Consider the following 13,721-nt stretch of genomic DNA (forward strand, 5'->3'; position numbering starts at 1 on the left):
AGATGCTGACCTTTTGGTGAGCAACAGGTGCCTTCTCATGGGGCGCTGCCTGTGTGTTGCGCTGATGACCAGCAGGGTCAGTGGCATTTCTAGACTAAGACAGACTAGGAAGAAAGGTCTGGCCATCTGTTTCTGAAAAGCCAGACTAGGAAAACACGATGGATTATAAGGTTTTCTAGATAACTCAGTGAGTAAATGTCATAGCTAGCGACAACACAGACTTTCCCATTCTGTAATTCTACCATTTGGGCACTCTGCATCACACATTCAAACGGCTGTACTTGCTTCCCCCCCTGTGCCCAGAGCACCAAACCAGTGGGCCATTGGCATGGCCTGAACACTGGGACCTTAAATAAGCTATTTGGCCTTTTCTGTGCAGCTGATGAAGTCTATGAAATGATCTTGTAAGGTTTCTGAGTTCATGAAAACAAAACCCATAAGATTAAGTTTTTTAAAATGACCGTAACAAAATACAGTTATCAAAAGACATATGTTATAATAATACATGTGCTGCTTTATTCTCTTATAGCAGGTCTAATAACTTCCGTTCAAGCATAGCAAGGCTTGTGAGGATGGCACGGGGCCGGGCAGTGTTTCACCAGGTTGGTACAGAGAGCTGCTATGAGTTGGGACTGTCTTGGTGATACCTAACAACAATGTTAGCAGCTGGTGACAGTCACCGAAACCTGTTGCCGTCATGTTAATGCTGATTCATAGCAGCCTGACAGAACTGCCCCCTGGGATTTCCAAAGCTATAATCTTTACAGAAGGAGACTGCACGGCTTTCTCCTTTGGATTTCAACTGCCCACGTTTCAGGTAGCACTTGATCCTTTGTAACCATGGCACTACCATCTCCCGCCCTCCAACACAGGAACTGCTAATAATCTGGGTTTGTTGCCTACATTCACCATTAAATAAAGTATGACATTTCAGTTAGAGGTTAGGGAAAATGAAGATGTGATTCTTCTCGTCAATACCCAGTCTCTGTTGTCAAGCAAATCTGCAAAGACTCGCCGAATGTAATATCATCGTGTTTCAATATCTCTCAGAGTCATGGCCTTGCAGGCCAGGAACGGGTGAAAAGAATTCAGAATAGAATCAAGTAAAATCTAAGCTGCTGATGCATCAGCACTGGTGTACAGCCTGCCCTACAAAGTCTTGCCAATGAGGCAAGTCTGAGAAGGTTCCCCTGGAAGGCAGCATCCCCCAGGGAGAGAGCCCTTTCTCGTGCGTGCTCTTTCCAACAGTCCAGGGCCGTTTGGATTCAGAGAGGCTAGGCAGGCAGAGCAATGCAAGGGCATAGCATTCCCAGCCTCACCCCTAGACCCTGCCTCTCCACTCGGAACAGTTCAGAAGGACAAGGAGCCGTACAGTCCTATATGACACCTGTCTCCTCCCTCTACACCAGGGTCCTCGGCCTTCCCCCAAACCCTTTAATACAGTTCCTCATGCTGTGGTGACCCTCAACCATAAGGTTATTTTTCTTGCTACTGCATATCTAATTTTGCTACTGTTGTGAATCATAATGTAAATATCTGATAAGCAGGATGTATTAGGCAGCCCCTGTGAAAGGGTCGTTTGACCCCCCCAAAGGGGTCTCAACCCACAGGTTGAGAACTGCTGCTCTACACAGTAGCAACATGGAGTCATGAGGCCCCCCTACTTATATACCTCCGGGGACAGGGAGCTCACTACCTCCTTGAGAAGAGAGCCTGCCTTGGTTGACTTCCTAGAAAACATGTGAAGCATGGGCACAGGGTGTCATGCAGGAAGAGTCCTCTTGTCTGCAGAGGAAGGAGGGATGCCATGGTCTGCACTTGCCCTGGGTGGGGGGTGGGGACTGGGGGGGCTTTAAGATCCTGCATCTTGACTACCCGTGGCCTTCCTCCATACATACTCTGGCTAAGCTCATGTCAGAGACCCCAGCCCACTTTTCTGATGTTACTCCTGGTGCCCCCGTGACCTCCAAGCTGGCACCCACTTCTTTCCTGTGTACCCTCTCAGCTCCCTCCCAAGTTCCCCTCTGTCTTGGATCAGCTCGCACCTCCCTCCCTTTGTCACAGGCGCAGCACTACCCTGTCTGGTAGGGCTGCTGTGAGTCGGAATTGACTTGATGGCAGTGGATTTTTCTACCGCGCTAGCTCTAGACAGGAGGAGCGCTGGTGATATCGTGGTTACATGTTGGGCTGCTAACCTCATGGTTGTCAGTTTGAAACCACTAGCTGCTCCTCATGAGAAAGATGGGGTTTTCTACTCCCATAAAGAGTGGGTCTCAGAAACCCACAGGGGCAGTTCTATCCTGTCCTATAGGGTCACTATGAGTCAGAATGGATTCTATTGGGAGTGAGGGAGTGAGTGAGCTAGCGAGGGAGCTCTGAATCAATGATGTCATCCCCCCTGGGCCTCATTTTCATCTCTCAACTAGAGAGACTAATTTCACCTTCCTAATGTTTGTAAAGGGCTTAGAATAGTAAGTGTCACATAGTAAACACTCAGTAATTGTCAGTTTTTATTGTTATTCTTACTATTGTTTTTCTGGGAAGCCCGCAAGTCTCCTTTCTTCTGTATCCCTCAGCAGCTGAGGATACTTGAAGCTCTCAAAAGGGGAACTCCTAGACCCTACCTCATGATGATCCACTCTGGTGAACTTCCTCACAAGGAACCTTCTAGAAAGATAGGGAGCCTTCCTTTAAACCGGGAATGGCACATACCGATGATTAGCAACTGTTTACCGGGCAACTAAATAGGCACATATTTATCATCTTAACATCATGTGTGTGGGATACTCTAACGATGTCTTTATATACTTGAATTTTGTAAACCAAGAGCCCCTGGTGGTGTAGGGCTTGCCTGTTGGGCAGCTAACCACAAGTTCAGCAGTTCGACCCACCAGCCCACCAAGGAAGAAAGATAGGCTTTCTGCTCTGTGAAGATTTACAGTCTTGGAACCTCAAAGGGGCAGTTCGGCTCTGATTTACAGGGTGGTTCTGCGTCAGAATTGACTCCGTGTTTGAGGGTACTGCACATGCATCCTCTGCCTTCAGTCTCTGCCTGCTTACAGTGGCTCTGTAGGACACATCGGGGTGTGTCTGAGGCCATCAATCTTTACCAAAATGAACTGCTTGCTGGTGGGTGTGACTCACCGACCTCGGGTTAGCAGCCCAACCTTTCATGCACCCTGCCGCCAGGGCTCCTTCAGATGTGGGGACACCAATACAAAATGAGAGTTTTCATAGGGTGCTTTCAAAGCAAATACAAGCAGAGATCTGCTATTTCCCTCCAAGACTCAGTGAAGGGCCCTGCTCTCCAGTCATTGAACGTGACCATTTGTGTGTTATCAGTGCTGTCGATTCTCACCCTGGCAACCCCACATGTGTCAAAGCAGAATGGCGCTCCAGAGGGTGGTCATCGCTGGGTGTTTCTGGAAGCCCATCTCCACGTTTTCTTCTGAGGAGCCTCTGGGTAGATGTGAGCCTCCAACCTTTCTGGTAGCTACGTGGCACACTCATCCTGGACGGGTGCGCTGACCATGCCAAGTGACTTCTGCAAGGCCACTCGGCCAGCAACTTGTGGAGTCGGAAACGAAACCCAGGTAAATTGGAGAGGTCTATGTTGCTGATGCTGCTTCCCCAGCCCCACAGTCTTGTGGGAGAAGGTCACTGGGAACTGGAGAACCGGGGAAAGAAAAAACCACTGAGCACGTAGGGGCAGCAGTACTACGGGATCTTGGAAGACCTGTTTCCTCTCCTCCAGCAGTTCAAGCCAGGCTGAGCCAGGAGGCCTCCTGGAACTGGCCTCTTACCCAGTCGCTGAGCTCCATGGGCAGCAGCCCCAAGTCCCAGGAGGACTGCATACTAGCCATAGCTTTGGACACAGCAGTCGAATGTTTTACCACTGCTGGCCAGAGGGTGGCAGTCACCGCCTGCCCCTGGCCATCTGCTGGTGCCCGCCGACTAGTGGTTTTGGCCCCTCACCCGCGCAAAGCAAGGCCTGTTTGGCCTCAATTTTCTTTTCTTTTTAAAATCATTTTTATTAGACATGCATACAACTCTTATCACAATCCATATATATATATATCAATTGTGTAAAGCACATTTGTATATTCATTGCCCTCAGCATTCTCAAAACATTTGCTCTCCATTGAAGCCCCTGGCATCAGCTCCTCATTTTGCCCCTCCCTCCCTGCTCTCCCCTCCCGGCCTCAGTTTTCTAACCTAGAACATGTCTTGGAAGAAGTACAGCCAGACTGCTCCTTAGAAGCAAGGATGGCGAGACTTTGTCCCACATGCTTGGGCCATGTTATAGGGAGAGACCATTTCCCGGGAAAGTATATCACGGTTGCTAAAACGGAGGGGCAGCAAAACAGAGGAAGCCCCTGGAGAGGGTGGATGGACATGGTGGCTGCAGCGATGGGCTCAAGTACAGGACCAATTGTGAGGCTGGTGCAGAGCCGGGCAACTGTCTTGTTGTCCCCGGGGCCTGGGTGCAGGACTGGGCATGCTGTTGTCCACGGGGCCGCTACGGGTCGGAACCAACAGCAGCACCTAACCAGAACAGAACATGGAGGTCACCGTAGCAAGGCCTCTGCGCTTGTCGCTAGAAGCCCTCACGTCCTGACTGTAGCAACCACACAGACGGGATGAAACTGCCCAACCTGTGCCATCCTCCCAGCCGCTGCTGGACTGACGCTCACTGTGGCAGCCACTGCGCCAAACCACCACCCTCTTCTTCCCTGACCCTCTGCTTTCCCAGGCACAAGGGCCCACTCCAGAGACCCAGCCCTCATCGTCATTTCGAAGGAGAATTCTGGGGGACCTTTCCCTCATGGTTTTCAACCTATGAGTCTCACACCAGCAGCATCAGGAGCCTTGTTTAAAATTAAAATGCCCAGACCCCGTCCCAGACCCATGGAATGAGAAGCCCTGCAGGCAAGATCCATTGCGCTCTGAGCTAACAAGCCTCCGGGAGGCGATGGTGGGTGCAAACTGGACAACCGAGTCACATGCCAAGGCGAGGCAAAGGGCAGCTGTGCCAGGAGAGGAAGCAGGGGCCAGGCAAACTCAACTGGCACAGTCCACACCAGGTTTTGCTGGGCACCATGGTGTGGACTTCCCAACCTAGGAAGGGGCTGCAGGAGAAATGGAGAGGGAAGTGGAGTGAGTGAAGGAGGTCAGGGTGCTGGACCTGCCAGGAAGAAGCCCCCAGTTAGTGGCAGGAATTGGGCAGGAAAGGTCTTTGAGCCACAACTTGCAATGAATGAGTGGGAGAGGAGAGGTTGGCAAGTGACGGTGAGGAGGAAGTTAGAGGGGGGCTACCTGGATAGAGGGAGCCTCCAACAAGTCGGGGGTGGGGTGGGGTGGGGCGCATGAGTTCCAGTGAAGTGCTGGCCTAGGTTGAACAGTCGGCTCTTCGGGGGAAATAACAACCTGGCCTAAAACATTTGCCAATTTCTGTGGTCTAAATACTCTCACCGGGGCTGATTTCATGATGTGCCCAGCCAGCAAGTTAGGAAAGGCTACAAGCATGCTTGGCTCTAGGGAGCTGGTCTGAGCCAGGTCCAGTGGACCGGTGAGAGGTTCTGACAGCTACCTGGGAATGTGAGGTGGGTGCTGACGCCTCTGGATGCCAACCTGTGTGAGGCCTGTAGGCTCTGGGGTGGTCAGTCTATGCGCAAGGAAGGATTTCAGGGAAATGGAGACCAGAGGAACCTGGACTTGGGAGGCAAAGGGGTCTAATAAGCTCTGGAAAGAGTTCACTGCCTTGAGATTTCCAGTGGGATTTGGGAATTCCTCTCACGCAGCAACTTAAGTAGGCGTCTTGCCAGGACAAACAGATGTTCACCCAAGCCTGCAAGCTGGGGAAGCACCAGGCCAGTGAGTGGAGGTTGATGAAGCCCTTCTGGGAAAGAGGGGGGAGTCCTAAGTTTCCTTGTACTCAGGCCATGGACCAGTGGGGGCCTCTGGGTGCTGAAGGGCTGGGCCTAAGAGAGGTGACTAAGCTCTATCACCTAGTCCCAGGACGACAGGTACCTAGAAAGGAGGCAAGGATAGAGAGTGGGTAGGGGGCAGGGCCAGCGTGGGCTGGACTGGACTCTGGGCCTGGGGCTGTTGAAATCTCCACAGCAACTGGGCTGAAGCTACCAGGGCAGAATGAACCCTGCAGGAAGGATCAAGGGGCCCCAGGTGTGGGGATGGGAATGGGGGAATCCAAGCAAGGAGGAGTCTGGGCTTGAGCAGGCCCTGCTGGGAGGTGGCCTGGCAGCTCAGGCTAATGAAGCCTGAGATCCTCTTGGTAGAGCCCTCCCCAGGGACCCAGGGACCTAGTAGCTGCTGGTCACTGCCTCCACCCCCCCCCACACACACACAGTCTGGGACCCACCCTAACTGCCCTCCCCAGCTAGACCTGAGCCTCTGGAAGACTCTTCCTCCCTGCACCCTGGCCCCCTCCACTTGTCCCTAAGCCAGAAGAGGACCCAGAGGCAGCTCGGGGCAGGGGTGCCCACATTAGTATCAGGCTGGGTGCTCACTTGGGCCCGACTGCTTTGCAGAGCTGTGACTTCCGCACTCTGAACCACAGCTTCTTCATCTGTCAAGTGGAGTTAGCAATTCCTCCTGAAGGTTGTGATGGAGACTCAGTTAACATGACACAAGGCTACGCCGCCCTGAGTACAGGGCTGGGTTCCAAGGGGAGCGTTGCCCAGTGAGCAAATGGGTTATTAGGGTTCCTGTCTTAAGAAGTTTCTCCTTTGCCAAAGGGGAAACTGAGGTCTCAAGAGAGGACCTGGCTGCTTTGAGGTCACCCAGTGGCAGGCAGGGCCCGGCTGTGAGTGGAGGCCCTGGATGTCTACCTCTATGCGTGCAGAGTGCTGGGCCTCTGAAGTCAATAGCTGTCTGTGGCCAGCCAGGGTCTGCTGCACCCTCTCCTCCACCCCCACCCCTACCCTCCCCTGTGCAGAGCCCTGGTGGTACAGCAGGGGAGGACTGGCCTGTTCACGGAGGGTCTAAGGTTCCAACCGCCACACGCTTCTCGAGAGAGGGAGGAGGCTTTGTGCTCTTGCAAGGATTTTACAGCTGTGGAAACCCAAAAGAGCCACCTCCCCTGTCCTGCGGCGTCGCTGGGAGTCAAAATCGACTCCGTGGCCACGAGTTCGGGGTGGTTTGTGGTTCCGTATCTTCACTGGAGCAAGGCCCAAGACCTCCAGGCTCATTTTGCTGAGCTCCAACCATGGGTCAGCTCTGGCTTTGAGGAAGGAGGCGGGTGGGGACCCTTCTCGCCCTCCAGCAGGGCCTGGGGGTCCCAGCTGCATAGTGGAACCCCACAGAAGACATTCTGGGGCTTGGCAACCCGAGGGAGGGAAAGGGCTCCCCTTGGTCAGAAGACCTGGTTTCCAGCCTCAGCTTCCACACCAACCTGCTGTGCGCTGCCCAGCCTTCCCGGGGGGGGGGCGGGGGGGGCACTGCAGGGTCTTCGGCAGCCTAGAAGGGCACTGAGCACTGGCCTGGCAGGGGGAAATCCTGCCCCTCTGGAGCCCTGGTGTACAGTTGCAGCCTCTGCCAGCCTCTTGTCCGTTGCTTTGGCAGTTCTGTGACCAGGGGCAGTGGTCTTAGAAGTATCATAATGTATCCGTGTCAGAAATGAGTTATGGGATTCGCCATGGGATCGAGATCACCCCTCCCCCAGCCCCCAGCCCCCTTCAAGGCCTGCTTTGTCATCTGGTCCCTGGGTTTGCATGTGTCATTGCCCGGCTACCCCCTGGTCAGGGGGTGACCACGGGGGACTCATTGGAGGTGCATTATGGGCCGATGGTTTTGAAGGATGATGGAGGGGCAGGCCCATCTGCACACACATTAGGCCCTTTGTCTCTGGGCTCGGTGGGGAAGATGAATGAGGTCTGTCGCTGGCCGCCCTGCCTGGGGGACCTCAGGGGCCTGGGACAGATCTTGGGCTGAGTGTGAGGTAGAAAGTGGCGTGAGTCCACCTCTGTGGATGGGGCGTAACCAGAGGCCACTGCAAGGTGGCAGTAGGGAAGAGGAGGCCCCAGGGAGGGCCCACAAGGCCAATCTGGGGTTTCTGGCTGGCCCTTGCCAGCATGGCCTCAGTAAAGCCTCAGGCTCTGTCTCAGGGGACTGAGGATCCGAGGGTACCACGTCCATTCGGCCTGAGAGAGTCCTCAGAGCAGCTCTTTGCACCTATTCGATCTACAGCGGAGAGTCTGAGGTCTAGGAAAACCAGGGCCTGCACAGGGTCATGTCAGGAAGCAGCAGAGAGGGCTGGACCAGAGCTGAAGTGATCTGTCCCCACCGACACCCCATCCCAGCCAGCGTGTGTCATCGCCGACTCCTGTGGAGCCGGCCCCCAAGTCGTGGTCACCACGCAGAGTGAGATCGGGCCACGGTGATCCACAGGGTCTTCACAGCCGATGTTCAGATGCAGACTACCAGGCCTTTCTTCCGTCGCCCTTAGTCTGGAAACGCTGCTGAAATCTGTTCAGCATCAGAGCAGCAGACAAGCCTGCCCTGACAGATGGGCAGTAGCTGTGTTTGAGGTACGCTGCCCAGGAGTCAAACCCAGGTCTCCCACAGTAAGGTGAGCTTTTTACCACAGACCCCCTACTGCCCCTCATTATCCAGCACAGTTCCAATGAAATACACGCAGTGACCCCCACACGAGGTGCAGGGTCCTCAGGGTCTGGGATGGCTGACTAGGGCCCTTGCCCATTTCTTGTGCAAATACAGTGTGTGTGTGTGTGTGTGTGTGTGTGTGTGTGTGTGTGGTGTGATTGGGGGGGGCAGGCCTGGGAGGAGCTGCGGCTGGGTGACCTCTGTGATGTGGGAGACTGTCTTGCTTCCAAGCAGGGCCTGCAGCACAAATCCATGTGTCAAATGGGGACCCAAAACTTGAGGAGCTTGTCTCAGACCACTCTTGCAACCTGGGCCAAGTCACTCTGCAGCTCATCAACCATCTCTGGTCACAGGATACAGCCCTAACTCCTCAGGCTCCCATCCAAGGGCCTCTCTGATCTGCCTCTCCCCCCTCTGGAGAGGCAACCCAGTCCAGAGACCACTGACCCTGGGAGGCAGGGTGCGTTTCCCTCTTCCTCTAGCCCAGGGGTCGGCAAGCTTTTGAGACAGAAAAGCCAACCCTGTCCCCGACAACAATTTATTCGAGAACCACAAGTATATTTTCACAAACAAATGAAACCACCACTCTCTGAATAACCTCCTTTGTAATTTTTCAATCTTAACTCAGAGCCACATGTACAAAAGAGCCCCCTGTGGTTCTCGGGCCCCAGTTTGCCGACCCGGCTTCAGACTCTGGGAGCCACCAGAGCACTGTGCCTGCCCCGGGGGGCGGGGAGGGGAGGACGGAGGGGGATTTCAGTCTGCCTCACTTTGAGTCTCACTATGCCCCTGTCCCTCCAACTGGATTATCCAATCCAGACCTGGACTGGCTTCCTGGATCCCAACTGAGCCCAGCCTAGGAGCTCAGTGAATGAATGAAGGAATAAATGCAACCACCAAAGGCCCGGGGTTCTGGGAAGCTCCCAGACATGCTTGTCGGAGCCTTCCCCGCCCTGCTCCCCGCCCCACTGACCCCATTCTTCCAACAGCTTCTCAGGGAAACCCTCCAATGTGAAGGGAAGGGCTTTCAGGAACAGGTGCACACCGTGGAGCCCCTCTCAGTGCCCCCAAACTGGGCACCTCCTCATTGGCTCACAGAAGGGGGCCGAGTGGCTGTGTTATTCCATCGGGGGAACTGTTGATGATCCTTGGACACGCATGTTTGGAAGACTCTGAAAGTGATGGGAAAGGAGAGGAAGCGTCTTGGAAACGTCGCTTCTGGATTACTTGAGTATTATACCAGAGCTTTACGTATGTTTGAGGTGCCCCCACCCCCACACAGGCTCTTCTTTGTTGTCATCTTCTTTTTAATTGTGGTAAATATAGCTGTTTGAATCTACCACTGGCAGCTCAGCAGGAGAAAGAGCCAGTGCTATGCTCCCATAAAGATCCAAAGCCCCAGTGATCCTGTAAGACAGGGTAGGACTGCCCCAGGGGTCTCCTAGACTGTAACTGTTTCCAGGAGTAGAAAGGCTTGTCTTTCTCCCACAGAGTGGCTGGTGGTTTCGAACTGCTGACCTTGCAGCTAACAAGCCAATGTGTAAACCAGTAGGCCACCAGGACTCCACCTATAAAGGTTACAGCTTAGGAAACCCTACTCTGTCACGCAGCGTCACTCTGCGTCTGAATCAACCGATGGCCCCTAATAACCACAAGGACTCGGAGAGCAACGTTTGCCATTCCAAACACTGCTAACTGTACAATTTCTTTTTTAAAAATATTTTTGGCACAATTTCATGACACAGATTGCATTTACCATTGTGCAACTGCTGTCACCATTCATATTAAATTTCTTCCATCCCCCTAAATGGAAACCCAAAGAGCCCTGGTGGTGTAGGGGTAATGCGTTGGGGTGTGATCTTCATGGTTGGGAGTTCAAAACCACTGACCGACACTCGGGAAAAAGACGAGGTTTCTACTTCCACAAACAATTGCAGTCTTGGAAACCCACAGGGGTCACTAGGAGTCAGCATTGACTTGATCGCAGTGAGTTTGGTTTTTAAATAGAAACTCAAAGAGCCCTGTGGGTTATGGCAAAGTGGGTTATGAATTGGCCTGCTAATGGCGAGATCACCAGTTCAAAATAACTAGCTGTTCCTCGGGAGAAAGACGAGGTTTCTACTCCCGAAAAGAATTAGTTTTCGACACCCACAGTGGTCAGTTCTAGTCTGTCCTAGAGGGTCAATAGGAGTCTTAATTGACTCGATGGCAGTGAGTTTTTTGTTGGTGAGTTTGTTTTAGTTTAAATAGAACCCAAGAAGTCATGATGGTATTGGGGTTAAGCATTGGATAGCTAACAGAAAAGCCTTCCAGTCCAACCCACCGGTCACTCTCAGGGAGAAAGCTGAGACTGCTTCCAGAAGGATGTACAGCCTTGTAAACCCTGCCATGAGGCCGTCCGTTCTATTCTGTCATAAAGGCTCCCATGAGTCAGAGTTGGCCTGATAGTAGTGGTTATAGTTTGGTTCGGAAATAAAAAAACTTAGTACCTCTTAAGAAATACCTCCCCATTTCTCCCTGCCCCCAGCCCTTGATCACCACTAATACAGTTTTAGCTAGTTAGATATTTCATAAGGAGCCCTGGTGGCAGAGTGGGTCACACATTGGGCTGCTAACCACAAGGTCAGCAGTTCAAAACCACCAACCTCTCCATAGGAGAAAGATGAGATTTTTTACTCCCTGAAGAGTTAGTCTCAGCCTCGCACTTGGGTGGTTCTCCCATGTCCTACGGGGTGGCTGTGAGCTGGAATCGACTCGGGAGCAGTGAGTGAGATAGTTCCTACAAGCAAGGTCCTACAGTATTTGTCCTTCTGTGTCCGACTTCTTCAGTGGAGTATGATTTCAAGGTTCAGCAATGTTATCACAGGTCTCAGGGCTTCGTGGATACCACGTGGTGTTCATCTACTCATCTGTTGGACACGTCGGTCGTTGCCACCTTTGGGCTGTAGTGAGCACGGCTGCAGGGAACAGTGATCTACACATAGCTGAGCCTCTGCTTTCAAGTCTCTGAGTGGACACTGAAGCGCCATGATCTCATGCCTTCTACAGATACATGGCTAATATGCTCTGGACCCCGTTCGCTTCTTTTGCTCAGTTTGTCTACCCTGATGCCGACTCCTAGGCTTCCCACATACTAACCCCTATGGGGGAAGTGGGGAGTGGGGGAAATGAGGAGCTGATGCCAAGGGTTTAGGTGGAGAGCAAATGTTTTGAGAACGATGAGGGCAATGAATGTACAAATGTGCTTACACAATTGATGTATGTATGGATTGTGATAAGAGTTGTATGAGCCCCTGATAAAATGATTTAAAAATACCAATCCTCTAAGACGTGTGTTGTGTGTGTGTGTGTGTGTGTTAAATAACTGAGAGGACATGTGCCTCCTCTTCTTCATCTTCAGAACCCTCTGTTGTTTTTCTGACATGCTTACTTCTGCCACATTCATTGTAGCTCCAACCCGCTGGCTGTGAAAACTCTTGCTTGGACTGGGCTTGAATTGAATTTGTCATGTCCTGGGGCTGAGGTGGGCGGGCGTGGGGGTGGGGGCGGGGGCGGAGGAGCTTCACAATAGCGAATCGCCCATTGTGTGATTTTTGAGCATGAAGAACACAGAGCAGCAAAGAAGCGCTGTCGCGTAGCCATGTGGAAAATGGCAAGTGCTGGGCAGTAAGGAGGCGAAACCGTATGCAGACCAGCAGCTGCAGAGGGACCGGCGGAGGGCAGGCCCTCGGACAGCGGGTTTTTCTTCTCTCCGCTCTCTATAGCATTTTCCCTCTCTAAACACACACACACACACACACACACACACACACACACACACACACACACGCATGTTTCTTATAAAGAGGGCACTCACAGATGAGCCCATTTCCCCACAAAGGGAGACCAGGGCAAGGACAGAACTCAGAAGAGTCCATTAGGAAAGGGGGTGGGCGGTTGGAGAAGGAACTTTGGGGAGGGGGTGGCATGACCCAGGCTCAGTGTCCCCCTGCCGGTTTCTGTGTTGTTGCTGTGGCTGGTCTCGCTCACAAGCTACGCCACTGGGCCTCAGTGGCTTGGGTCATCTGGAACAGCCCAGGGGTCCTGTGGGTGCTGAGGGTCCAGTCCAGCCTGGCGATTGGAGGCTCTGGACCTCCAGAGCCTGTGTGGGAAGTCCATTCTGTGTCCACCCGTCTAGAGTCTTGGGGTGGACGCGCTTGTGAGAGGGTGTCCGGTGAGGGTTGCTGCCAGCTGGTTCGGTGTTGGCAAGAAGCACTGGCTGGGCGAGTGAACCCCGAAGACAGGTGTTGTGTGCTTTCAAACTGATGCCGACTTGTGGGGCCGCAGCTAGACAACCCCAACCCACACAGGCATGCCAACGACATCTTAGGGCCATCATCAAAGCCCCATCGAGGGGGTTGAGCCACAAAGACCAAGCCATACCCAACAGCTGATGGTGGCTTCTGCCACCGCGCGCTGCAGAAAGCTGGCAATGCTTGGGGGTGGTTCCCAAGCACCCTTTTGAAATCACGCACAAGGACCTGTTGCGGAAGGTGCGCGCCTGGCAGACTAGCCTGTTTTTCGAAGTGGGCCCGGTGGATGGGCCCTGGCTGGTGGCCTTTCAGATTGATAATGCTGGTGTTTTAAAGGTGGGTACTGGTGGCGAGACCCATCCATCTCCTCTCACTCTCCCAACACCCTCTGGAGGCAGGGCTTGGCCTCCAAGTGGGTAGCAGAGGGTGCCGAGAGACGCAGTGCCACGCTCAGAGGCGCGTGGCCAGAGAGCAGCGGGGAGCCCAGAGCACACCCTCATCTGTCCCTGACCTCACAGCTGATGGTGGGTTGGAAGTGGTTGAACAATACAGAGAATTTCCAAACAGACGTTCCATTCTCCAGCCTCCCAGTCCCAACCCTGCTCCGAGGGGACATGCCTCCAGGAGAGCTTGTCAGCTGTGCAGGGCGACGGAAGGCAAGATGGATGGGCCCGTTGTTAATGAGTTAGTGAGTATGACCCCGCCTTGGGGACTGGGGGCGGGTGACTCTAATCACTGCTGGGCCTGGCCTCCCTGAAGATGGGTGCCCGGCCACAGTGATCCTTCATCTGTGCCCCACAAAATGAC

The sequence above is a fragment of the Tenrec ecaudatus genome, chromosome 17 (genome assembly GCF_050624435.1).
Source record: "Tenrec ecaudatus isolate mTenEca1 chromosome 17, mTenEca1.hap1, whole genome shotgun sequence".
NCBI classification, from domain to species: Eukaryota; Metazoa; Chordata; class Mammalia; order Afrosoricida; family Tenrecidae; genus Tenrec; species Tenrec ecaudatus.